Source organism: Sinocyclocheilus grahami, unplaced genomic scaffold, assembly GCF_001515645.1.
Source record: "Sinocyclocheilus grahami isolate Dianchi unplaced genomic scaffold, SAMN03320097.WGS_v1.1 scaffold39.1, whole genome shotgun sequence".
Classification (NCBI taxonomy): Eukaryota; Metazoa; Chordata; class Actinopteri; order Cypriniformes; family Cyprinidae; genus Sinocyclocheilus; species Sinocyclocheilus grahami.
Window position 1 is genome coordinate 589,645 of NW_015505218.1, and position 26,243 is coordinate 615,887.

The window sequence follows — 26,243 nt, forward strand, 5'->3', positions numbered from 1 at the left end:
GATCCCAGTGGTTGATTGTCTGGAGACCAGTGTGGAGTGTATAGGGCAGGCCTAATGTAAATGTGTGTTTGTTTTTAAGGATTCAGAACAGCAAGGAGAGGTGGGAGTTCCTGGTATCATTGGCATGAACATATTGGGGGAGCCTATGGGACTACTTATGGCACACAGAGGTGACCAAGCTAAACCGCATAGTGTCTGGAGAGGATGCCTGTGTGATTGTACTGGCAGCCACTCAGAGGGAGACAAACAATATTGCTCCAACAGGTAGAATAGGTTATGTCAAGGTGGCAGGGTCCAAGAAAGTTACCATTCTGCCATACACTTGGGTAATTGTACAAGGGTGTTTCCGAACTCCAGTTAACAGTCATTGGCAAGCTTAGTGGAGTCCACAACAGGGGTAAATCTGCCAAGTGGGGTTCTGGTGGCTAGTGACCCTGGCAAAAGAAGGTGCCAGTTCGGATATTAAATGTCACTAGAAAGTAAGTTAGGCTTCCATTCAGAGCTAGGCTTGATGAAGTTCATTAAACCGGTAAGGATCTTCCTGAAAGACCCGATCATTTTTGTGGAGCAACAGGATGCTCTCTGTGTACTGGTTAAAAATGAGCAATCCAGTTCTCATGATGGATTATCTGACCCTTTACCAATCCCAATAGAGGTTAATCTGGAACTTTTGCTGGCCAAACATGTGTTGAAATTGAGGGCACTTCTAGAGAAACAATGTGTTTTTAAGCCAGAGAGTGACTATTGGCCACACCATTGCCTTTACTCATTGCATCTCTACTGGTGATGCCCAGCCAATAAAATGACACCACAGACATATCCCACCACAAGTCTTTCAAGAAATCAACATGTACAGGACTTTGTTTCCCAGAGCATCCTTAAGTAGTGTTGCAGTCCATGGGTTTTCCCTACAATAATTGTTGTTGCAAAGGATTTTTCTGTGATTACAGAAGGCTGAATCAGGTAACCTGTAAAAATGCGTACGCTCTTCCTCGAGTGGAGTAATCATTTGATGCCCTAGGAAATGCCATGATCAAGTAAAGACAGCAGTGACTACTCTATTTGAGTTATTTGAGTTGACCTGCAGGCCATTTGGGTTATGCAATGCTCCTGCGACATTTCAATGCCTTATGGGGGTGGTCCTTGGACATTTGACGATAGACACGCTCTTTCTTCAAGAAAAGAGTCAAGTTTCTAGGTCATGTTATGTCCAAATAGTACAGGTGTTGGAGACCTGGAGATCTCTAGCTGCTGCATTTTGGACCAGCTGGAGTTTGTTTATTAAGCACGCAGGGCAACTACCCAATAAAGCATTACAATAATCTAGCCTTGAGGTCATGAATGCATAAATGAACTTTTCTGCATTTGACATTGACAGCATGTTGTAATTTAGAGATATTTTTAAGATGGAAAAATTTGCGAATGAAAGATTGCTATCAAAGAGCACACCCAGACTCCTAACTGACAATGAAGACAACGAAGCGCTGCCATTGCTAGAGAGTATTCTAGGTCATTGCGCATTAGGGGGCCTGTTGAAACTTAAATGGCTTGGGGAGGCAATGGAGATGCTGCCTCCCACTGTAACTTTAACCACTGGGGTCGCTGTTGGAAAGTGTTGGACAAATTTGTGATTTATGCACATTTTTAATGCTGTATTTGCAATATTTTTGTTGTTGTTTTTGTACTGAGTTATTTTCTTATTCAATTTTTTGAGGAGGCACTACCTCCCTTGCCTTCTCTTGGTACCATTGGTTTATACAAAATTTATACAAATATGTTTATAATATAAGGGATTTACAAAGACTTATGTAAGACTCTTACATAAACTAGTTCATATATGAGAGGCTGGCCAGGTTTACATGGTAAGGTGACTTATCTGGGTGCCAACATCATGATAGGAAAGCTCATAATAAATCATGATGTGACAAACATAAATGTATAGTCATGATTTTAAGAAAGTAGTGCTATAAAAATAGATTTTTGATGTCAAAGAGAGTGGTATAGGGACAAGCTTGAAATATTTCTTTCATCAAACAAGTACATCTAGAGTTCTGCATCATAAATCTGTTCTAAAGCTGTCAATCATTTCAGATATGTAATTCCCTAAGTGTTTCAAATAACATCACTATGCAGGGTGGGCGCCCTCATTGCTCATGTCGATCCTGCCCCTGATCCACTCCTCCGTACCCCCCACACTTGGAGAGTATTTACATCTTCAATTCTGCTCCAAGATTTATTTGCCTAATACAAAGAGTACTTATTTTGATGATCGTAACAGCCGACTCCGAGGAATCACAGGATACATCACCACCCCAGTGCCCTTCTGTAATAACCTGTGCTGATTTAATAAATCATAGTATGCATGGGTACAAAAAAGATGAATGTGGCAGTTATAGGCAAGAGCCGTAGTTACATAGATGGGAGGGTGGGTTTGGTAGTGAGTACTGAATCTTTATTGGCTAGTTGTTGTTGGCTAGTAGTGCTGGGGCAGCATTTCCTTTGGGGTCATTTAACAGAGTTGTTGATTCTATGTTCAATACATCCTAATGCAGAATTTTGAACGAGTCAATGCACAAGCCAATGCGTGTGTTCAGTCCTTTTAGTGTGTCTAAGGACACTGACCGGAGCTTCTAACAGCAGATTCAGTGAAGTGATGACTTTACCAATAGACCATTTAGGAGAACATATCACAGTTACATCACTGCAGTACTGTACACACTATCGTGGAAGACGAACAGTGGTAACAATTGGAATAAAACGGGAGAGATTCACTGAATAAGGAAAAACTGTCTTGTGCCTTTGGATATCAAAATCAGAATGCAAAAAAGATGGGTGCAAAGGCACCTATTGTAATTTTTTGTGTTTTTATTCTACTTCTTTCTATCTTCTTCCACCATTGAATCTATGGCAGCCCATAAGGCTGAATCAGGTAACCTGTAAAAATGCATACGCTCTTCCTCGAGTGGAGTAATCATTTGATGCCCTAGGAAATGCCATGATCAAGTAAAGACAGCAGTGACTACTCTATTTGAGTTATTTGAGTTGACCTGCAGGCCATTTGGGTTATGCAATGCTCCTGCGACATTTCAATGCCTTATGGGGTGGTCCTTGGACATTTGACGATAGACACGCTCTTTCTTCAAGAAAAGAGTCAAGTTTCTAGGTCATGTTATGTCCAAATAGTACAGGTGTTGGAGACCTGGAGATCTCTAGCTGCTGCATTTTGGACCAGCTGGAGTTTGTTTATTAAGCACGCAGGGCAACTACCCAATAAAGCATTACAATAATCTAGCCTTGAGGTCATGAATGCATAAATGAACTTTTCTGCATTTGACATTGACAGCATGTTGTAATTTAGAGATATTTTTAAGATGGAAAAATTTGCGAATGAAAGATTGCTATCAAAGAGCACACCCAGACTCCTAACTGACAATGAAGACAACGAAGCGCTGCCATTGCTAGAGAGTATTCTAGGTCATTGCGCATTAGGGGGCCTGTTGAAACTTAAATGGCTTGGGGAGGCAATGGAGATGCTGCCTCCCACTGTAACTTTAACCACTGGGGTCGCTGTTGGAAAGTGTTGGACAAATTTGTGATTTATGCACATTTTTAATGCTGTATTTGCAATATTTTTGTTGTTGTTTTTGTACTGAGTTATTTTCTTATTCAATTTTTTGAGGAGGCACTACCTCCCTTGCCTTCTCTTGGTACCATTGGTTTATACAAAATTTATACAAATATGTTTATAATATAAGGGATTTACAAAGACTTATGTAAGACTCTTACATAAACTAGTTCATATATGAGAGGCTGGCCAGGTTTACATGGTAAGGTGACTTATCTGGGTGCCAACATCATGATAGGAAAGCTCATAATAAATCATGATGTGACAAACATAAATGTATAGTCATGATTTTAAGAAAGTAGTGCTATAAAAATAGATTTTTGATGTCAAAGAGAGTGGTATAGGGACAAGCTTGAAATATTTCTTTCATCAAACAAGTACATCTAGAGTTCTGCATCATAAATCTGTTCTAAAGCTGTCAATCATTTCAGATATGTAATTCCCTAAGTGTTTCAAATAACATCACTATGCAGGGTGGGCGCCCTCATTGCTCATGTCGATCCTGCCCCTGATCCACTCCTCCGTACCCCCCACACTTGGAGAGTATTTACATCTTCAATTCTGCTCCAAGATTTATTTGCCTAATACAAAGAGTACTTATTTTGATGATCGTAACAGCCGACTCCGAGGAATCACAGGATACATCACCACCCCAGTGCCCTTCTGTAATAACCTGTGCTGATTTAATAAATCATAGTATGCATGGGTACAAAAAAGATGAATGTGGCAGTTATAGGCAAGAGCCGTAGTTACATAGATGGGAGGGTGGGTTTGGTAGTGAGTACTGAATCTTTATTGGCTAGTTGTTGTTGGCTAGTAGTGCTGGGGCAGCATTTCCTTTGGGGTCATTTAACAGAGTTGTTGATTCTATGTTCAATACATCCTAATGCAGAATTTTGAACGAGTCAATGCACAAGCCAATGCGTGTGTTCAGTCCTTTTAGTGTGTCTAAGGACACTGACCGGAGCTTCTAACAGCAGATTCAGTGAAGTGATGACTTTACCAATAGACCATTTAGGAGAACATATCACAGTTACATCACTGCAGTACTGTACACACTATCGTGGAAGACGAACAGTGGTAACAATTGGAATAAAACGGGAGAGATTCACTGAATAAGGAAAAACTGTCTTGTGCCTTTGGATATCAAAATCAGAATGCAAAAAAGATGGGTGCAAAGGCACCTATTGTAATTTTTTGTGTTTTTATTCTACTTCTTTCTATCTTCTTCCACCATTGAATCTATGGCAGCCCATAGAACCACTAACAGAAAAGTTATTAAATTTGGCACACAGATGGAGGACAGTCTGTACATTAAACACCACAAATTTGTGGTCTTTAAGTCAAACCCTCTAGTGCCCAAAAATTGCTACTCATGTTTATGCAAATAACCTTTGAACCACAAGGGCTAGAAACAAAATAATTGTGTCTTCTTATTGGCTCATGATGAATTGACCCTATGACGTAATTTTCCATCATAAAAATTTTCCCGCCATTTTGAATTTTCAGAAAAACCTATTTTGTTATACTTGTCCTAGAAGGTTTGTCTGATTTTTACCAAAATTGGCTCAGAACATCTTCAACCTTTTTCAAACCTTCAAAAAGTTATGAAAAGATTTTCAATAGACCAAACAGTTTATGTATAGCGCATCAACAAATGTGACAAAGAGCACACCAAAACGGACATTAGGCTGTATCTCTGCAATGCTTTAGCGTATTTAGACCAAACTTGGTACCCATTATAACAACCTTAATCTGAGGGTACATGAGCAGTTTTTTGGCATAGTGCCACCTACTGGTTAAGCTGTTAAAATGAACACGCTTACATGTTGCTGCATGAAGTCTGTTTGGAAAGCTTACATCAAAGTATGACTGGTTTATCAAAGAATCCACAGTGGAATGTAAGTGGAAAAATTCCCTCATGGTCGCGATTTAACTAAATTAAAACAAGGGAATGAAGTAGTACACAGTGTAGCCGCAATTTAATTAAACTAGGGAACAAATTAACAAGTCATGGGAACAAATTCATAATTTGTGACAAAAATGTCATGTCCAGGGCTCTGTAGGATTCTTTGAAAGGTAATGTTATTTTTAGGCTAGTGTTGCTGTAGTTGTAATTTCTGTCTGTCCATATAATATGTCAGTGGGTGTGGTTTAAAGAGGCAATAAAGAACAGAGAACTGCAGTGATTGCAGATAATACACTCTTTTTCACTTTTTATGCCCTTCTCTCACTACCTTCCTTTCATGTTGTGGACTCGGATGCATATCATTGCTTACATTGCATGACTGTCAGAACCCTTGCAATGGGTTGAACTGGAATTTCTAAGTCCTTGATCACTTGGTATATGCAATGGAGCTGATTTATTATTTACATTTTTCTCTTATGAATTTGTTTGATGCTCCATTTTATATGCTTATAGGTATGATTGGGACATTCTATAAAATATATAGGTTAAGGTATCAGAAAGTATTATGAGGTTAAATATCAAAATAATAAATATCAAATATATCATTCACTAAAGTTGTGTTGGGTGGGGGGTAAATTAAACTTGGCATGCTGTTACAGGGGTTTATAAATGATGTACAATTATTGGTTTACAATATACAAATAGAATGCATCTACCAAAATTATGTTGCAATTAGACAGCACAATGCACCATTAATGTAGCCCTGTAATACTGATGACAGTCAATGCACAGTACACATATTGTTCCTTTTTGGTGTTTTTGTACGAGCACCTTCAGTGGGTTCCGTGGGGGAAGCAGCAGCCGCATAAAAATGAATTTTACAGTGAGTGAAAGGAAGGATAGTCTGGCAGACTATTCTCAGGTTCAGTTGTTCATTTAAAAGGGGGCTTTACCAAGCAGATAAATAAAATATGTTTTGCTGTATCAGGCATTTTTGACAAATTAAATTCAATATAGCGGAACGCCCCATCTCGAGGAACCGTCTGTTCCTGTGGTGACGTTTTGGAGCAAAGAAATGCTGAGTGAGGTCATTGATTTTTTTTTCACTGGCTTACTAAAATGCTGCTACACTTATGAAGGCAGAGTTATCAGGCTTTGATTTACTTGTGCAGAGTGTTATGGTGAGCAGTGTGTTACTGATAGACATTATATATATTTTTAACCATAATTGAGAATTGCTCTCATCAAGAGTTGTGTTCTGTTTATAATAGATTTTTAAAGATGTACTGAAGACCATAATGTTATAGGATATACCGTACATTAAGCCCATCATTATCACAACGTAAAGGGTCTTGTATCACTCTTCTTATTACATGGATGTATACCAAATAAATAAATTAACAAGAAATAATGATTTGAGTTAAAATTGTGTTATACTAACACTGCAACAATATAACATTTACATACAATAATTTATCAACTTTATTATTAATAATCATAATAAACATTTAAAAGGTATTTTCCTATGAACATTTTTCTACGAAAACAATTTTTCTAGCTTACACATTTATCTAAAATAAAACATCTCTTTGATCCACCTCTTTGTGTTTCTTATGGTACTTGTTCTTCTGAGACATATTAACTTTTTGCTTTAACATCTGTTAAAGGCTTCATGCTCACTATATTCTGTAAATTAAAATTAGTACTGTCCTCCAAAGCCAGTTATACTATAGTTAGTTACTATAGGTTCCAGTGGCGTGCAGTGTTCTGAAACGAGTAGGCAAAGTCCTCACTTTTTTTAATCTAATGTGAATTCATGTTCCTGTTATATTTAATGTTGACACATTTTCAAGGTTAAATAGGCATTATTCACAACAAGAAATGGTCTATTTATTTAAACCAATCACAGTTCTTATCATGCTAGTGCCTTTTATGCATTTTTACATTTATTGCAAAATAATAATCATAAGAACACAGTAACAAATTTCAAGTTGTTTTTCAAGCCATTTCAGATTTGATTCTGACGCAACATAAAGCAGTGATATCTAAGTGGGTGAGCTGTTTATTTACTTTTTCATTTGTCTTCATATTAACATCTTTATTTTTTTCATTCTGACAGATTCTTGGGCGTGTGAATCATGTGAACAGAGTAATAGGCCAATCATAGCATGATGGATGTATTGCCTCCACTCGTGTGACTTTCATTCTCAATTACCCCCCACCAAACCCTGGTACGCCTTAGGGGGTCTATTAAAACTCAATGGAATAAAGGGAGGCAAGAAGCACTGGTGTTGGACAATGTCTTTTTAGAAGAACTAGTGATTTATACACTTTTTCATATTTCACAATACTTTCATCTTTTATTTTCATACTGTGGACTATTTTCTCATCCAATATTTGAGGAGGGTCTCCATTGTCTCATCTAATTATGGTTATAAGTTGCAACATAAGAAAGCAGTAGGGCAGGAATCTCCAACCCTGCTCCAACACACCCTGAACACCTTGATTATCTGGTTCAAATGTGTTTGATTAGGTTTGGAGCTGAAATACGAAATGCACAAAAGATATGAAATAAGCAACAGTATGTCAGAAACCAGGATAAAAAAAAACTTATTTGACCTCTTAGTGCTATAGTTGACCAATTAGAATCAAGTATTCCAGATAACCATGTAATAAGACTGATAAGAATGAGGGTGCTGTTTCTTCAAGGGTGGGTAGGATAACAGGACAGGCAGATTTTAAGGTCTCCTAACACTTTGTAAGTTAGCGTTTGGGTCATTGCAGAAGTAAAATCACATGATTTTACTTCTGAAGCCACTAAGCTTCTTGAAAAAAAAAAAGATCAGCAGGCATGGTTTTAATGGTGGTCGCAGGATCTGCTGGCTGAGGCCTTGTCCGCACTAATACGTTTTCGTTCTAAAACACATCTCTTTTTGGCCTTCCATCCGCACTGAGACAGTGTTTTTGTCAAGGAATGGAAGCTTTTGAATGGAGCTTTTTGAAAACGCTCTCCTAAGTGGATACATTTGAAAACGCCATTTTTGCATTGTAGTGTGGACTGTGAAAACGGAGGCTTTTGATGATGCATGTTTAGTCATGTGACACATATTATATAGATATAGCCTATATATATTCATTTATACTGTGCCTGTTACGTGCTATTTACTTTTATGCTATTGCTACAGATTTGTTACTTTGTACACTCTTCATATCACAATCCTGCAAAGATGACAGAACATTTATTGCGATTGCTGTTTGTGGCAAAACATGTGGGCAGTTGAGTTTTAGATCAGACATACAATCGTGAGTGAATGCGACCTGAACGCGTGGGTGAATGGTGAGATATTTTCCTAAATAAAATGATCCTGCCAGAAGAATTGCATGAAGACGTATCATGTCTGCTCCGTCTATATCATCTCAGTGAGTTTTTTTGAGGCTTTATGCATGCGCAATAAAGTGAATTTAATGTTTTCTGACATTTCAGTGTGGATGAGAAACCTTTGTAAAATGCCTGAAAACAGTAGTGTGGACGGAGAGCGTTTTAAAACGAAAACGCTGTTTTCAAATGTACGTGGATTAATGTAGATGTAGCCTGACACGAGTGTGCGGTTCGTGTCTATGGTGGTCAACATAAACTGGTTTGTGACTGGATCAGGATGATGTGGCAATTAAGGAAGATGACGATAATGGAATTTGATGATTGGAATTCAGTGTGTAGTGGGAAAGGATGAGAAAAAAGATTCAGGATTTGAAAGAGTGTTATAATCTTCCTGGACATTCCCATTTTTTGTAATTAAGGTTTAGAAGGGCAATTTATAGAGTATAGAGTGCCATGGAACTGTAACCTGGACTCTCATCCTTCAATGGACTGTGTGAATTTCTCTCAAGTCATTTATCATTTGTCATTTATCTATAACAGATTACTCAATCATGCTTCCAGCACACTCCACTGCGACTGGATATGGGAAAGTATACCTATAATGTCTAAAAACCCTGCCCATCAACTTTTATACTATAAACTTCTCCACAGGCTCATGTTACTACACATGTGTTCCACAAAATGATGTCTGTCTACTCCCTTTGTTCTACGATTGCCAAATCATTCACAAATTTTGGGATGTGAGTTATGTGAGAGGGTTATTTCTAGACAGCCCAGTCTTTGTTTGTTGAACGATGATGCTGACCTTAATTTGAATGCTAATCAGCGTAGGATTTTTCACACTGTACTAACTGCTGCCGAGAAAGTAATGTTTAAAATTTCGTATGAACCTACATTTTGGGCAGACAAAATGTGGCTTTTAGAACTCAAAAATACTGCAGTCAACAGTGAGAATTAACAGAGCAAAACCAAGAACAATTAAGGTATGGTCAGAATTTATTGAGAAACTCTCTTATATCTCAATAGGGCAGCTGAGTATATTTAGGGTCACACACTTTTTGCTTTATTGAGCAAGGAAAAGAGGGAGCAGTATCCTACGTGGACAGTGTACCTTCTTTTTTGTTTGATTTGTAATTCTGCAAACTCTGGTTTTGCATATAGTTTATGCATGTCATATTGTGCAATAAAAAAATCATCTTGTTAAAAAAATATTGGTAAAATATATCAATTATTTGATAATATTTGTAGAATTTAAAAATACTATTTGTCACCATGGCTGTGGTTTAAAATGTAAACTCAGCCATTTACTTTCAGGTTTGTCAGATGCCCTGAAATGCAATTAATTACCATAATTTGTGTAAAATCATGATTTTGTGCTAATCCACGGATCCTGAGGGGCTTAAAACAGCTTTGTTCTGCCTGAAGAATTGAGAGGTACAGTCATCAAGAGCTTGTAAACAGTAACTTCAGCTATTCTGTGTCTTAAGTTCAGTAAAATATTAAGCCGATAGATCCTCCTCGAAATCACAGTAATTACTAAACAGATAATAAGTTAGCTGTACCGACAAAGCAGAATTATTCACAAAGTCGTGCATACAATCCCATTCTCTGGAATGCCGTGCCTTCTCAAAATTCACTCCCTGGACTAATTTCCAGCCCTGTCCATAATGTACTTTCATGAGTGCTTAAAGGGTTAATGTAGCTTGTGCTCGCTGTTGTACACGGAAGCAGTTCCAGGCGGATGACGTATGAGGTCGGCTTTGCGCATGCGCTGCTCAGAAGTGACGAACGCGGAAGCGCAGCGGAGAGATCAAAACAAAACAGCGGTCACTTATTAGAAGTACAAAACGAGGATTTGTAAAGAAGAATTTCGGAGGATTTCGATATAAGCCAAGAGGAGACTGGTTTTCATTTGCTAAAGTAAAGAAACTTTGCTTCTTTTGATCCTGTTAACAAACATTGGTTTTCACGAGACTCACCGGCGCATGCGCAGCGCTGACCTCATACCTTATCTGCCCGGAGCTGCTTCCGTGTAGGACTGTTGGCGCAAGCTACATTAAAGTGATTATTACGTTTTGAATATGGATATTTTTCTTACAAAAATGCATCAATTCGCTACAGGAGGCCTTTGTTCACCCCCGGAGCTGTGTGAGGCACTTTTTTTTAATGGATGGGCGCTTTTTATTTAACTTCTTTTGGACTGATGCATGCAACACCCGCTGAGTGCCATTAAACAGCTTGAAAGATCAAAGACAATTTTTATACAACTCCGACTGGATTCGTCTGAAAGAAGAAAGTCATGTACACATATGATGACTTGAGGGTGAGTAATTTATGGGCTAATTTTCATTTCTGGGTGAACTAACCCTTTAAAGTAAGGCTAACAACAATAAAAGTGCCCTGTGAAAATTCTTAATGCACTTCCTTTTTTAATTTTTGTTCTCTAAACTAGACCAAACTATCTACATAATGGTTTTGTCTTTATTTCTGCTTTGGTGAATCCTTTCAGACATGCCTCCCAGCTTTACTCTGCAGGCAGACAGGAAAGTCGCAGCGAACCATTGGGGACCTGGATCAGAGACTACTGCTCTTCCAGAGAGCCTCAATCTCTCTAATGCAAAGCATTGTGAGCTAAACACCATGTAATCCAAGAAATTTGGCCATGTTGGATGTTGTGGTCAGCACATTAGAAGGTTTTTAGGCCAGCACACAATACGTGAGTGCTCTGTTAGGCCTGTTCTATATTTGTGTATTTATTTGTGAGAATCAGAATGCAGTCTCTCATTGGAACGGCTTCCAATGGGAATGGGGGAGATTTACAGTACCTCAGTCCTAAAGCATACATTTAATCAGAGAGCCATTGGGCAGCCTGCTCATGTACTGTATGTTAATTGTCTGCATTCAATATTGTTGAATTAAATAATGATGGACGGTGTAAAGAAGAAAACAATCTTACATTGGAAAGTTAGATCTATTACACTCTTTATTAAGGTGAAAATCTCTGTACAGGGAGAGTCTGTTTGTGTGCATTTAAAACTTAAAAAGGTTCTGGGACCAGACTTGTTCTAATTCTTAACACTGATGTACTTTGTCTTGACTGACCCCTTTTAGATTTAGTCTGAAACAGGTCCAGACTGGACCTGTGCTGGGTGAAGTGAGTTTGAGGAAACTCTATTGGAGCCCAATTAGAGCAGTGCTTCTAAAATCTGTCCTGGGGACTCCAAAAAGTGGTGTGGGGTCCCCAGGGCAGATTTGAGAGGCACTGAATAAGAGGATCAGAATGCTGAAGAAGCTTCCAGCACTGACGTGTCTACTATGTGCTGACCTTCCGCAGCCACACAGCATTGCAAACCTATAAGACTTATGTTCATCTTTGGAACACAAATAAAGATATTTTTAATATTCTCTTATCATTTTTGTCCATCAGTTTGAAAGTCCATGCAACCAAAATGTTCAAGCTTCAGAATGTATATAAAAACATTATAAAAGTAATCAATTTAAATCCAAGTCTTCTGAAGAGACACAATCCCTTTATATGATGCAAATATATTAACACATTTAATTCAAGGTTTGCGCATTGATCAATACATCTAGCACTTTGCACTGAGCTTCCATAAGAACCAATGAGGATTGTTTTCTTGCATCAAGCATATAGAGTTGAGCTTCAGTTTACCCTATCTGATGTGCCATATTCAGCAATTAAACTGAATGTGGCTCTCACTGAGAAATATTTCAGCAAGTCTTGCCATCTTGCTCAAGGGCTTTGCATGCATAACCGTATGGCACTTTCAGCTCAACTGCTTTGCTGCTAGCGTGCTGAAAGGAAAAGCTCAGTTCTGCCTGGTTCTGAGTCAAAGCCTGTAGAAATGTCCACTGTATATTTGAACCAGCACATTCGGTTCGCATCATCACTTGTGCCGCAGTTGACTCCTGTTTGGCACATGTTCAAATCACTGTTGATCTTTAACCCTGTAGTGATGCCCTCACTGAAGCATAAAAATTTAATTAATTTTATTTATTTTAGTTCACTGAGATGAGCAGATTTTATAGCACTTGGTTTTATAGACCAGACTGGCTTCAATGCCTCAGGATTTATAGGTCATAAAAATCCAATGTGGAAATCTATAGCATGTGTTTAATCATGCCTTTGTGCTTGGAGCTCCAGACCACGATCCTGGCTATTCACCAAATTATATAAAGAGTCCATATAATTCATAAATTTATGCACACCAGAACACATCAGGAAAAATTTTTTTTTTAAAGGGGACCTATTATGCCAAAAATTGCTTTTATAAGATGTTTGAAGACTTGAAGTTGTGTGGCCGCAGCGTGTGAAAACAGCCAGCCTACAATGGTAAAAATCCACCTACTCATATTTTATAAACCCAATAAATCATCTCTCAGAACAAGCGATTCCAGCAGTCCCCCATTACTGTTTTCTGTCACAGTCTTCAGCTGGTGTGCACTAGATGGCCACCAGAGGACACTGTGTCTTTTGTGTGAGTCTGTCTATTGTCTCACCCCGCTCAACCTCATTATTGTTTCAGTGGTTCCACCGGTGTCTCCCTCATTACCTGCCCTACTTAGTCTCCCAGGGTTTGCTGTCCTGTGCTGGTTCGTTACTATTCATATGTACGTGTGCTGGATGTACCTGTGTTGCTCTTTGTCCAGCTGTGCCCTGTCCTGGCCTGCCTGCCTGCTTGTTTTTCCCCCTCAGGGTAGTTTTTGTTGTTGTTTTGTTTTATTAATAAATAGCCCATACTTCCTGCATTTGAGTCCTCGTCTCATCTCTCTACCCGCAAACCTGATAGAACAAACCAGCCATTTGAGAACTCAGCAGAGAATGGGCTCACTCCAGCTTCCAGCCTCGACTACCTGCAGCCCCTCTACCAACGCATGCTTCAGGTAGCAGCATTGAGTTCCCTCCATCAACAGGGGACTGACCTGAGGGAATTCGTCATGGAGTTCAGGAGTGCTGTGGAGGGGCTAGATTATAATGATGCGTCTCTCAAGGACTTGTTCAATTATGCCCTTGATGAGCCCATCATCATTGGGAGGATGTTCATTATGGAGCATCTATATTTTGAAGCATTTGTGGAGTTCCTAGCCCACAGTGGGAGAAACAAGTCCACCTCTAGCCTTGCTGCAGCTTCCGCGGTGGTGGCGCGACTCCAGTTGCTTCCTCTAATCTGGTGGTCCCAGAGCCCCCTAGTGTGGTACCTACTCACAAGATGGCCACCAGTTCAGAGCCTATTCACAGGATTGCTGCCAGTCCAGAGTCTCCAGCCATCATGAGTGCCATGCCTAAGGCTTCAGCCATCATGGATACCATGTCAGTGTTTCCGGGTGTCATGAGTGTGCCTCATGAAGCCATTAAGGTGGGCCCAAGACTTTTGAGACTGGCTTCCAGTTTGGCGGACCCACCGCTGATGTCAGTGCGAGCAGCTGGAATCTCTGTGGTGGTAACAAGTCCGGTGGTCCATAGTCTGGTGGTCCTGGAGGACCTGACTCTGGTGGTACCTAGTCTGGTGGTCCTGGAGGACCCGACTCTGGTGGTCCCAAGTCCGGTGGTCCTGAAGGACCCGACTCTGGTGGTCTCAAGTCCAATGGTCCTGGAAGACCCGACTCTGGTGGTCACCAAGTCCGGTGGTCCTGAAGGACCCAACTCTGGTGGTCCCAAGTCCGATGGTCCTGGAGGACCCGACTCTGGTGGTCCCAAGTCCAAAAGGTCCCAGAGGCCCCAGAGCCATCAGCTCCAGAACAGCCTGCCACAGAACAACCTACTCTCACTGCTACTGCCACGAGGGCCATCATTGAGCAGCCCGCTATCCTTGTTTCAGCCATGGAGGCCGTCAAAGAGCTGCTCGCTCTCACTGCGGTTGCCATAGAGGCCGTCACTGAGCAAACTGCTTTCCTTGTCTCGGCCACAGAGCCCGCTACAGAGCCACCCAATTTCTCTGCTGCTGCCTTAGTCAAGAAGGCCGTCTTCACTTTTCACCTCAGGGCTGTTCTGTGTGCATGGGCCATCTTCAAAGTTTACTCCAGCTTCCCAGGAGCCTGAACCCGATGTGAGCTTTCAAGTCTGGATGAAGTCTACACCATCAGGCTACAGAGGAATGCGATAAGTATTATAAGAGATGCTACTCACCCTGGATATCCTCTGTTTAACCCTCTTCATTTTGGGAGACGGTATCGGACAATACAATCTCGTACAAACAGACTGAGAAATAGCTTTTATCCAAGACCATGTAGTGAATTTAGCTTTCGCCAACCTAAGGAGGCGAAATAGTGTAGTGATGGGTACTCACGTCACATTTGACGTTATGATTTTTGGATCACGTGTCACTTAAGGTGTGGTTAAGAGTACATCACATAAAACAGATTGGTGGGATATCCAACTTGTAGAACCTCATTCTGTATCATCAACACAAGGAAGACACAAGTGTAATAAAATTAATTTTATTAACAAAAGATAGACAAGAGTAATCAACAACTACTAAATGAATACCATGAATGGAAAAGGAATAAAGTGCATAAGATGCATAAAATGCAAGTGATTATGTTGGGTGTTGCTATGTCAGAGCTACGTTATCTGGAAAGATAAACTGTTGCTAATCTGAAAGAAATAAGGTGAAGAACCTTATTATGCATCAAACAAATGCATGAAAGATATGCTATAAATTGCAATCAGCTATATAATCTTAACTTTTTCTTAAGAAGTACTAAAGAATCATTTTAGTATATTAAGTACACAATTAGTGTGCGAAAATAAAGCACTTTCAGTACATTATGGAAGTGTACTTTTTTAAACCTGGGATTCTTTGAGAAGGAAATTATGTTCAATGAAATGTTTTCTGTGAGCAATAGGCCAGTCTATAGACTGATGGGCATAGTCTGCTGTGAGACGCCATTCCTGATGGCTTTGTTGTGAACTGGTTGTGTGCATGGTGAAGTTGATATTTTTAGCCTTTGTACCACAAAGGTACCAAAATGGTAAACAAATCCAAATCTTAGGGCAAGCAGACGTGGTCAGAATACAGGCAGAAGACAACAACACTCCAAAAGGCAATCAAACAAAAGCAGTAGGGATGTAACGATTAACCGCGAGCCAGTTGAAAATCGATTCAAATATGTGACGATTCAAATCGGTTGAGATGCTAAACAAATCGCGATTCAATTAGGGGTAGGAGTTTATATGAATGCATGTCTGAGGGGAACTTACTGTCTTTAGAAAAGTTTAGATGGTATTTTTTTTATTTTCATCTTGCCTCTGTATAATGCATATAAGTTCATAAGTGCAGCGCTGCTTTGTTTACAGCGGAAACCAAGGAAACGCTTTAAGCGCCACCTGCTGGCAGAGAGTGAATCTGCGTCTCATTCAGCTCGTCTGCTGTTTCGGTTTCATGCAGATATTTTTATGTATAGTTTCACAAAACTGAAGTCAAACCATTCTGTTTTTGCTTCAAATTTCGAAATGTTACAATCTAATTTAGATTAAAAACTACTCATGTTGCATGTATGCAGCATCTTTGTTTGGGTCGTGATTAAAAGGCAGTGGTTGCCTCTAATTTTAAATGGAAAAAGCATTTTGTTTATATGAAGATATTTATTTTATTTGTGTTACTTATTTATTTGATTTGGGGTTTGTTTTAAAATTTTAATTTTGTTTTGTTATTTACATTTACATTATATTTAAATTTTGTCATTTAGTAGACACTTTTATCCAAAATGACTTACAAATGAAGACAATAGAAGCAATCAAAACCAACAAAAGAGCAATAATATGCAAGTGCTATATTAGTATATTATTATAGTGTTATATTTCAATTTCACAAAGAAACATGCAGCATTTTGTCCAAGCAATAATAAAAGGACACATTTAATTTATAATTTGTCTTAAACCTCATTTTGTAAAAAAAAAAAAGTGAATCGAATCGAATCGTGAAATCAAAATCGTGAATCGAATCGAATCGTGAGTTGAGTGAATCGTTACATCCCTACAAAGCAGTGGTCAAAACTTCAGTCAAAACAGACAAGACCCAAAAGGAAAATGACAATAACCCAGGTAAGTTCACGTTTAGTTTGAGAAAACTCTTGAGTTTTGGGGCTCTAGAAGATGGGTTGGTTTTGAGCGGGTTTCATCACCATGTCTAATAGTGCTGGGCAGTATACCGGTTCATACCGAATACCGGTGTTTATTTTTGTTATGATATGAATTTCTAAAATACCGCAATACCGTTTGTCGCTTGAAAAACGTTCGGAACGCATTCTGCTGCGCGCATGCGTGCTAAACAGATGGAACGCAATAGAATAATAGCACAATAATTCTGAATAAAATATGCATTCTGCTAAAATATTTGTTGTTGGACATTTAATGTGACACATGTAGAATTTTAATCCTACATATAAGTGTATTTTTATCATAGCAGTAACTGTAAATCAAATGTAAGCTGGCTAATTCAGCCCTACTATCTCAAATGAGTTAAATGTGTGTTCCTCTTATCAGGTAAAATGTAGTCTGATTTCTATTATTTATTTTCATTTTTAATTCAGTGGTTTTACCTTTTAATTTAGTGTTTTAAATGCTTTAAAGAGCAAATTTAGATTGTAATGTTTTAATGTTATACTAATAACCATAAAAGGTACAGCTGTCATAAAACCCGAGAGAAAGGTTGCATGGCTAGAAACTGCTGATCAACTGAATGTGCAGGTAGCAACTATGTTAAAATGTTTTCATATATCTTTAAAAAAAAGGTCATTACATTTTGGGCCCAATAGATTAAATACAGTTGGTTGTAGCCTATTTTTTATTTATGCAGAGTTGCATTTTCTGTATGCTTTTATTTTTGGACTAATAATAAAGTCAACTAATTGTATGTGAGAGAGTCATCGGTAATATCAATGCGTTCCTATTGGTCAGTGTTAGAGGAGCTCAGCTTAGCCTGACAGTTAGCCTGCTCCGGACCAGGTTAGTTTCCCAGCATATGTTGCCACAGTGACTGAGATTGAGCTATGGCATTTTTGCTTTCGGGAACCAAATCAAGTGACAATAAGTCAGACTAACTGAAATAAGCCTGGCTTATTTGGTAAACTAGTTTTTTGATACAGCCCTCAGGTTGGCTTTATCGGGTTTTGTCAACTCAAAACTTACTCTGCAACTCTGAGTTTGTTCATCTCGCTCCGTGCTACAGGCCACTGGTTTAAATATGCTGTAAACAGGAAGTGTAGAGACGGGTTCAGTCACTATTCCTGAGAGGGCTCCCTCTGCCAGTTGGATGCATGAGATGTGACAAGTTATGGTGGTTGTCATTGTGACAAAATCAGCACAGAATTACCAAATACAATTAAAGACATTTGAAAATGATCCAACTAATTGTATGTGAGAGAGTCATCGGTAATATCAATGCGTTCCTATTGGTCAGTGTTAGAGGAGCTCAGCTTAGCCTGACAGTTAGCCTGCTCCGGACCAGGTTAGTTTCCCAGCATATGTTGCCACAGTGACTGAGATTGAGCTATGGCATTTTTGCTTTCGGGAACCAAATCAAGTGACAATAAGTCAGACTAACTGAAATAAGCCTGGCTTATTTGGTAAACTAGTTTTTTGATACAGCCCTCAGGTTGGCTTTATCGGGTTTTGTCAACTCAAAACTTACTCTGCAACTCTGAGTTTGTTCATCTCGCTCCGTGCTACAGGCCACTGGTTTAAATATGCTGTAAACAGGAAGTGTAGAGACGGGTTCAGTCACTATTCCTGAGAGGGCTCCCTCTGCCAGTTGGATGCATGAGATGTGACAAGTTATGGTGGTTGTCATTGTGACAAAATCAGCACAGAATTACCAAATACAATTAAAGACATTTGAAAATGATCTTCTGATACCCACATGATCTCTTACTGAGCAGTGGCCAACTTTATGTCTTTAATTCCATCCTGTTAGTCATTTTGTGAATTCTTAAGTTAGTTAAGGTATTATATTCCTGTGGTCTGTGATATTTGATCTCTTATATTCTCTTATAACTCTTATATTCTATTTATTGCTGACATATTTTCTCTACATCTTTCCCACAAACATGGCAGAGTAAATATTTATTGCTAAGAGGTAGCTTTTCCTAAACTCGGAAGACTCAGAGGTGATTCTCGGATATCACTCATTTTAGTTTCAACAGTGTCTTGACTGTTTCTTCTAAAATTCTCCAGGAGAAATAAAAGTAGACACACATTTCATGAGAAAGTTCTCAGCAGAAAAGTGTAAAAAATGAGAAACATGGGAGATATCATCATTGCTTTGCTGTAATCTCTTTCAAGACTTCATTATACAAACTGTTTTTTTTGTTCTTTCTTTCCCTTTTTACAAGTTTTAGAATATAAATACCTACTTGTTTAAAAAATGTAACATCTGAGCACAGTATGTGATTTTGTAGAGATCTTTAATGGACTTAAGATGAGAAAAATATGGGAGCACCAGTCTCTAGTGAAGGAGAAAAGTCACAATGCATAATTTTCTTGAGATCTCAGAGGAGAAACATTTCAGACGTTAAAAGGATCTAATTTTTCTTTCCTCTGGGACAATAATTATGAAGATGTAGCTAAAGATCTCCTGTTGCATTTTGACTGATGATTGAATGCTTCAATATTTGCATTTAGTCCCTGAAGGTGTAATTCTTTTTATTGTATGTCAATTTCTCTCAGAGCTGTTTTGTAGCTAGTAGGTACATCCTACCAGAAGATGCTGCTATTGCTCTGTGTTGTATTTGTAGACTTCTGTTCAAGCGTCTTCTTTCTGGTCCCCTCTTACCTATATAAAATTACTTTGGTGCATCAAGAGTTTCCTTGTTACACATCCAAGACCTTGCTAAAGGTTTTTTATTAGCTTTGATGGTATTGTAGAGGGCAGCTTAACATGAGGCTGTAGCCGGGTTAGAATTGCTGCTGCTGAAAATGAAACAACTGTACCACTGACCTAGTTGAAGCAGTTTTAATCTAGCTTCCAGAACAAGATAAAAAAGATTGATCCTTTCCTTCGCAAGTGAAATGCATTTAAGTGATGCTTCTTTTGAAATGCATAAAATTACAGTGAAAGCAAGAAGCAAAGCATTTGACAGGTTGTCAAGACTCGAAAGTAGATATTCATAGCGCCTTTGGACTTTTTTTGTATAATGGTATAAAACAAATCCCAATTTACCCTCTCTGAGGCCCACAGTAAAGTTGGACACCTGTGGGCGAGCACAACTTGCCAAGTTAAAAAAAGCTGTTTGGAAGAGGTTTTGTATTCATGAATCACTCAAGGATAGTCAGCTAAACATCAGTCATGTATGCAAAGCAGTCATGGAGCAGAATCATGCATGCTATTGCTGAAGGAAGACGTATGGAAAGTCAGCTGTACTGGAGTAACTTCAACAATACAGACCATGCTACTGTCCTGTCATCATTAGAAGTTGAGTTTCTCGTACTAAGTTTAATCTGTAATATCAAAATCTTTATTCAGCTCTGATAATGGGCTAATGATCCGATAAGTAATTATTAATGTGTGTGGCAGTTGTGAGAGTAATTAGTCTTCTGTTTAGACTGCTGTAAGCAGGTTTTATGGGAACTCTGTGCTTGATGAGTTCCTGTAATCTGAGAAATTTTAAGAGTCTCAGTGGGTGCGAACAAATTATGAATATTTTGCAAAACAAATGGGTTTTCATATTTTACTCCTGGAAGTGCAGAAGTTGTTCACTCATCGGTAGAACACAAATGTCTATTACAAAATGCCAATGGGCTCTTTGATGGGAAATGTGTATGTTTACTGAACGACAGGGGAGTATGACATGGATACAACAATAGTGAATATTCATTGGTTTTTTATCAGGTATGCTCCTCCCTCTCCTTGTCGTCCTCTCCTGACTTCCCTAATCACAAGGACATTGCACAGCTGTTGGAATTTGCTCCATGAGGGACGCCTGTCTCAGCAGCGGGATGCCTGAGGTTATTACTGCACAAATAATCCAAGGTTTAACATCTATATCTGAATGCTATCTCCAACAGGTTTGGTGACATTGTGGAAAGGCCAGCTTGCGTGGTCTGCATTTTTCTCCCTTCTCACTTGTGACTGTTCTGAACATCAGCGTTACCTCATAAATCACACCGAGAGAACATCAAACTCGGCCAGAAATCAGATGTCTCAACCGTGCATGTCACCAGGATGGATTGGTTATAAGTTCCAGGCTGCCTTATCTGCTTTCAAACACAATCTCTCATGCCGAGAAGTTGTAAGGGACAGTCAACATTTAAAGAGCGATAACTGCGTGAAGAAAGTTTGAGACTGGGAAGAGTTGTGCGCCCTTAATTGCAATCTCCCTGTCAAATTGGGCAAACCAGGGAAGGAGGCTGCTGGCTATCATTCCCGCCAGACAATGATCCACCGCTGATTGCGCTTTAAGTGTCAGACTTCAAAATAATTGGCTGGAATTGCTGTAAAAGCAAGAGAGTGAATAAACAGCACCTTGGAGCAATTTGTCATCCGTGGTTTTGGCCTCTGTTTCTGTGGAAATATGCCCCAGGCCACAAGGGACCAATAAAAAGTTGTGTCAAGGTACAATAAGAAATTACCAGGAAGAGAGCAACAGAAAGAGAGTACCATTTTGCACTCAAAAAGTAGTCCAGTAAAAACCAATACGACTGAGCTTTCTTGACATACTGGGTTTAAGACGTGAAGCGCTATGGGTGTGACAGTGAATTAAGTACGCCGCAGGCCACAGATAACATATCCCTCACTTTTCGATGTTCACTAGCCCATGTTCTTAACTATGACCCGTTCATGTCTCCTCCAATCCAAGACAGAGTATGAATCTGCACAACTTGCTCTAAAATGAGTTGTCATGTTGTGAATATGAGTATCACTTCTTGACAGGGCGGCTGTAATGCAAGTGACTTGATGAATCTGACCTGACAAATCTAGGTCACTAAGACCCAGTCTTGTAAATGTACTTTGCTTGTGGAGAATTCTGGGGCTAATGCTGCAGGCAGGGGCCTTAGGTATTCCTATTTTAAGTAGTCAGACGTAAAGGGGCGCTGCAGAGAAACCAAAAGAACAGTGTGTGCAACACAGAGTGCTTTAGAGAAGCTTTGAAATCGCAGTATAGAGCATATAATATTAACCGACTCATTGCTTAATTTAGTAATGAATTAATATTAAGATCATTATAGTAATTGTAGACTATAATAAATCTGTTAGATCTACTGTTAGATTATGAAATGTCCACCCTGACATTTGAGCAATATTTCACACAAAAGTCTCTATTTGAACCAGCAAGTTTTGAGGAGTAAAAGCACACAGAGCCCCGTTGGAACGACCAGGTACCAGTATTCAATCTGGCTCATATATATATTTTTTCATGTTTTCAACCAAGAAGGTCTAGATGATCTGGAAACAGCTATCCAATAGCATTCTCATTCATCTCAATGGCATTTGCTCAGTGTGTGCATGCAACAACGGAAGTATACAACCTGAACGCCATATACAGTAATTAGTCTAGAGCCAAATTAATATCTGGAGCTGACTGGCAAAAAAATAAAAAAGAATACAGAGAGTTCTACTTAGGTGGTGTAGATGATAATTAATTACACCATTTTTTATGCCAAGGCAGTCAAGTTCAAAAATGGTTTAAAAAGCCTTTATCATTCCTATCATGGCTAGGAATATTAAAAACAAGTACTAATGCCGCACACCCACACATCGCGGCTAGCAAGCCTTCATCAGAGTGTGGGAAATTAACACACTGAGAGTCCTTATGTATTGCCACTAATTTGTGTAGACTGATCGGTGTCTGACATCAAAAAAGTTATGCATGTTATCAACAAAAATAGTTTAAAGAAAAAAAATCTTTATAGTACATGGCTAAATTTGTATGGCCATCAATGGAGAAGGATTCCCATATAATATTATGTAGGTAATGACTTCTACTTCTGCCATAGCAGAAGCTCTCTGCTGAAATAAACCAGTTTAATCCCTTGCGCCAAAGCCAATGGTGCAACACTGCTTTATTTTAGAAATAATCGCCAAAAATTGATGGAAAAAAGAAATGTGATGTGGGATGTTTTTTGGGTAGGTTATGTAGTTAATTAATCTGTTTCATCATTGCAGTATATGTGTCTCACAAATAAGTGGAAACACAGGTCTGACAGAGGTTTGGTACTAGCATCATTTCATTGGACAAGAGGCTCAAATACATTCCTAAAACCTTAAAGAAAAGACATTTTAAAACAGATTTACTAGCTTGATATCACAGAGGACATGCTGTTAATGAGAGGTCACCAACAAGTCAAATTCCCACACATCGCGGCTAGCAAGCCTTCATCAGAGTGTGGGAAATTAACACACTGAGAGTCCTTATGTATTGTCACTAATTTGTGTAGACTGATCGGTGTCTGACATCAAAAAAGTTATGCATGTTATCAACAAAAATTGTTTAAAGAAAAAAAGTTCTTTATAGTACATGGCTAAATTTGTATGGCCATCAATGGAGAAGGATTCCCATATAATATTATGTAGGTAATGACTTCTACTTCTGCCATAGCAGAAGCTCTCTGCTGAAATAAACCAGTTTAATCCCTTGCGCCAAAGCCAATGGTGCAACACTGCTTTATTTGAGAAATAATCGCCAAAAATTGATGGAAAAAAGAAATGTGATGTGGGATGTTTTTTGGGTAGGTTATGTAGTTAATTAATCTGTTTCATCATTGCAGTATATGTGTCTCACAAATAAGTGGAAACACAGGTCTGACAGAGGTTTGGTACTAGCATCATTTCATTGGACAAGAGGCTCAAATACATTCCTAAAACCTTAAAGAAAAGACATTTTAAAACAGATTTACTAGCTTGATATCACAGAGGACATGCTGTTAATGAGAGGTCACCAACAAGTCAAATTTCCTCTAGCAACAATTTTTCATCCTTATGACACGACCAGTTAGCACAAAAACAACAGCAACACTTGTGAAATGGAGAAATGTAAGAATCAAATTATAAAATATAATAAACACCTAAGTGTTCCAGCAAATAGGTTTTATTCAGTATAAAAGACTTTAAATGCAGAAAACGTCTCAGGGTATGACTTTAAACACGGTTCCCTGAAAAGGGAACGAGACGATGCATCCAAATGATGGGGAACACCTCTGAAACACATTTGCAACTCCTCCAATCCTACCCAACTGAGTAACTGACCAAGTACTGACTGAGATGGTGTGTGTGTCAACTGTGATGTGGGCAGGGAGACACACATGATCTAAACTGATTATTCTTATACTCACCATTATACACCTTATACTTTTCTTTTTCTTCCAAATTTCCTCTAGCAACAATTTTTCATCCTTATGACACGACCAGTTAGCACAAAAACAACAGCAACACTTGTGAAATGGAGAAATGTAAGAATCAAATTATAAAATCAGTAAAAATATATCCTTTATTTTGCCTAAGTGTTCCAGCAAATAGGTTTTATTCAGTGTAAAAGACTTTAAATGCAGAAAACGTCTCAGGGTATGACTTTAAACACGGTTCCCTGAAAAGGGAACGAGACGATGCATCCAAATGATGGGGAACACCTCTGAAACACATTTGCAACTCCTCCAATCCTACCCAACTGAGTAACTGACCAAGTACTGACTGAGATGGTGTGTGTGTCAACTGTGATGTGGGCAGGGAGACACACATGATCTAAACTGATTATTCTTATACTCACCATTATACACCTTATACTTTTCTTTTTCTTTGACAAACAACACCAAAGGACAGACAGTTTGACACAGAGCACTTGCTGAAAGGCAGAGCTAGTGCTGCTTTATTCCAGGTAGCACTTATAACTTCTGTGGTACGCTGTTACATCACGGGATGACGCAGCACCAATCAGGATTGGAGGAGCTGCACACGTATTTCAGACACGGTCTGGTATTGGTGTTCCCAATAGCGTTGCCTTTTGGAACCAGTGCAAGTTTCCTGAAAGGGAGTTTATTTAAAGTAGCAGACAAAAAAAGAAAAGATTCATACTTAAAAATAAACCAGTAAGAGTTAATACAAATCGTATTATATGATATCCACCAATGTAAACAATGTGTACATGCATATGTATATGTTTGAAAATATGTATATGTATGTGTCTGTGGAAATGAATATTTAAACATACAAATGTACTTTTTTGTATTTTAATTATTTATTTTGCTTTGTATAATAGTGGTGACAAACTCATATAATATAAATAATGGCTATTCAATTGTTTGATGGTCTCTCTTTTGGTGGGTCATATGATTGGTGGATATTATAGCTGATCTGTATGAACTCTTATTGGTTAATTGCAAGTTTGAATCTTGACGTTTGAATCTGAATCTTGTATTTAATTGCACCACCAGAATAACCCTGGATCTGTACGAATAGAATTTGGTCTTGGTCATTTAGACTACTCTTGCTTCTGGCATTTTTGCAATAAATAAGTTATTTAGATTTTTCTGTCTGTCATGATTTTCTTTGTACTGTACATATTAAAAAAAAAAAATGGTTAAGGTTTGGAGGTAGGAGTGGAATTGGCATTTCAAACTATCTTTTTATTGCTGTATTTTTTTATTTATTACTAAGTTGTATTTTTACAATTGCACATTTCTGTATATTACTTTTTATATATTATATTCACTATAAAATGTTTAGGTTTAGGTTTGGTGGATGGGTTGATGGATATAAAATTCGAAATCATTTATTGATACTATTGATATTGAATTCTAGCAGTGTATCTATGATATAAAAATAAATATTTTTTGTTTCTTTAGCTGAGAATACATAATAATGTTTCCATTTTAGATGTTTCAATACATACAAAATTTTACATTTCAGCATCTATCAAAACATACAAAAACATATATGTTTTATATCTGTAAATATTACACACTAATACCTACATATAAACAACGAGACCGAGATTAACCAACAGGGCACAAATCTTTCAAACAAACACATTAATTATAGGCAATTTTGAACCAGTTTCTCAAAGAACTTGCTTTACATTTGGCCATGAGCACTTAAAATGGAATAGATATTGGCTCATTGTTACCAAATATGGGCCCATGTCAAAATGGAATATTATTCAGAAAAGGCTTCCTAAAACATCCTATTCTCCTAATCCTAATAATTGCTTTTCCAAAATTGTGAATGCTTGACTGAGCATTTTTAGTTTGGTTTATATTACAAAATGTGTTTCTGTTCTCATGGCATAATAGATGAGTCATGAATGTTAACAAGAATGGCTTTAATAATTAAGACTTTGCAAGTCAACTTGAAAAAGGAGGAATGGTATTTAATTTTTGT

General features: G+C 38.4%; 1 long non-coding RNA gene across 1 annotated transcript; it reads right to left on the bottom strand.

Annotated features, from left to right (window-relative positions):
- Positions 1 to 694: 694 nt before the first annotated feature.
- Positions 695 to 15,723, bottom strand: LOC107582011 (uncharacterized). Its single transcript, XR_001608887.1, has 3 exons — positions 15,620 to 15,723; positions 11,705 to 11,706; positions 695 to 706 (listed from the first exon to the last, which is right to left on the bottom strand). It is a non-coding gene; the product is annotated as an uncharacterized lncRNA (long non-coding RNA).
- Positions 15,724 to 26,243: the final 10,520 nt, after the last annotated feature.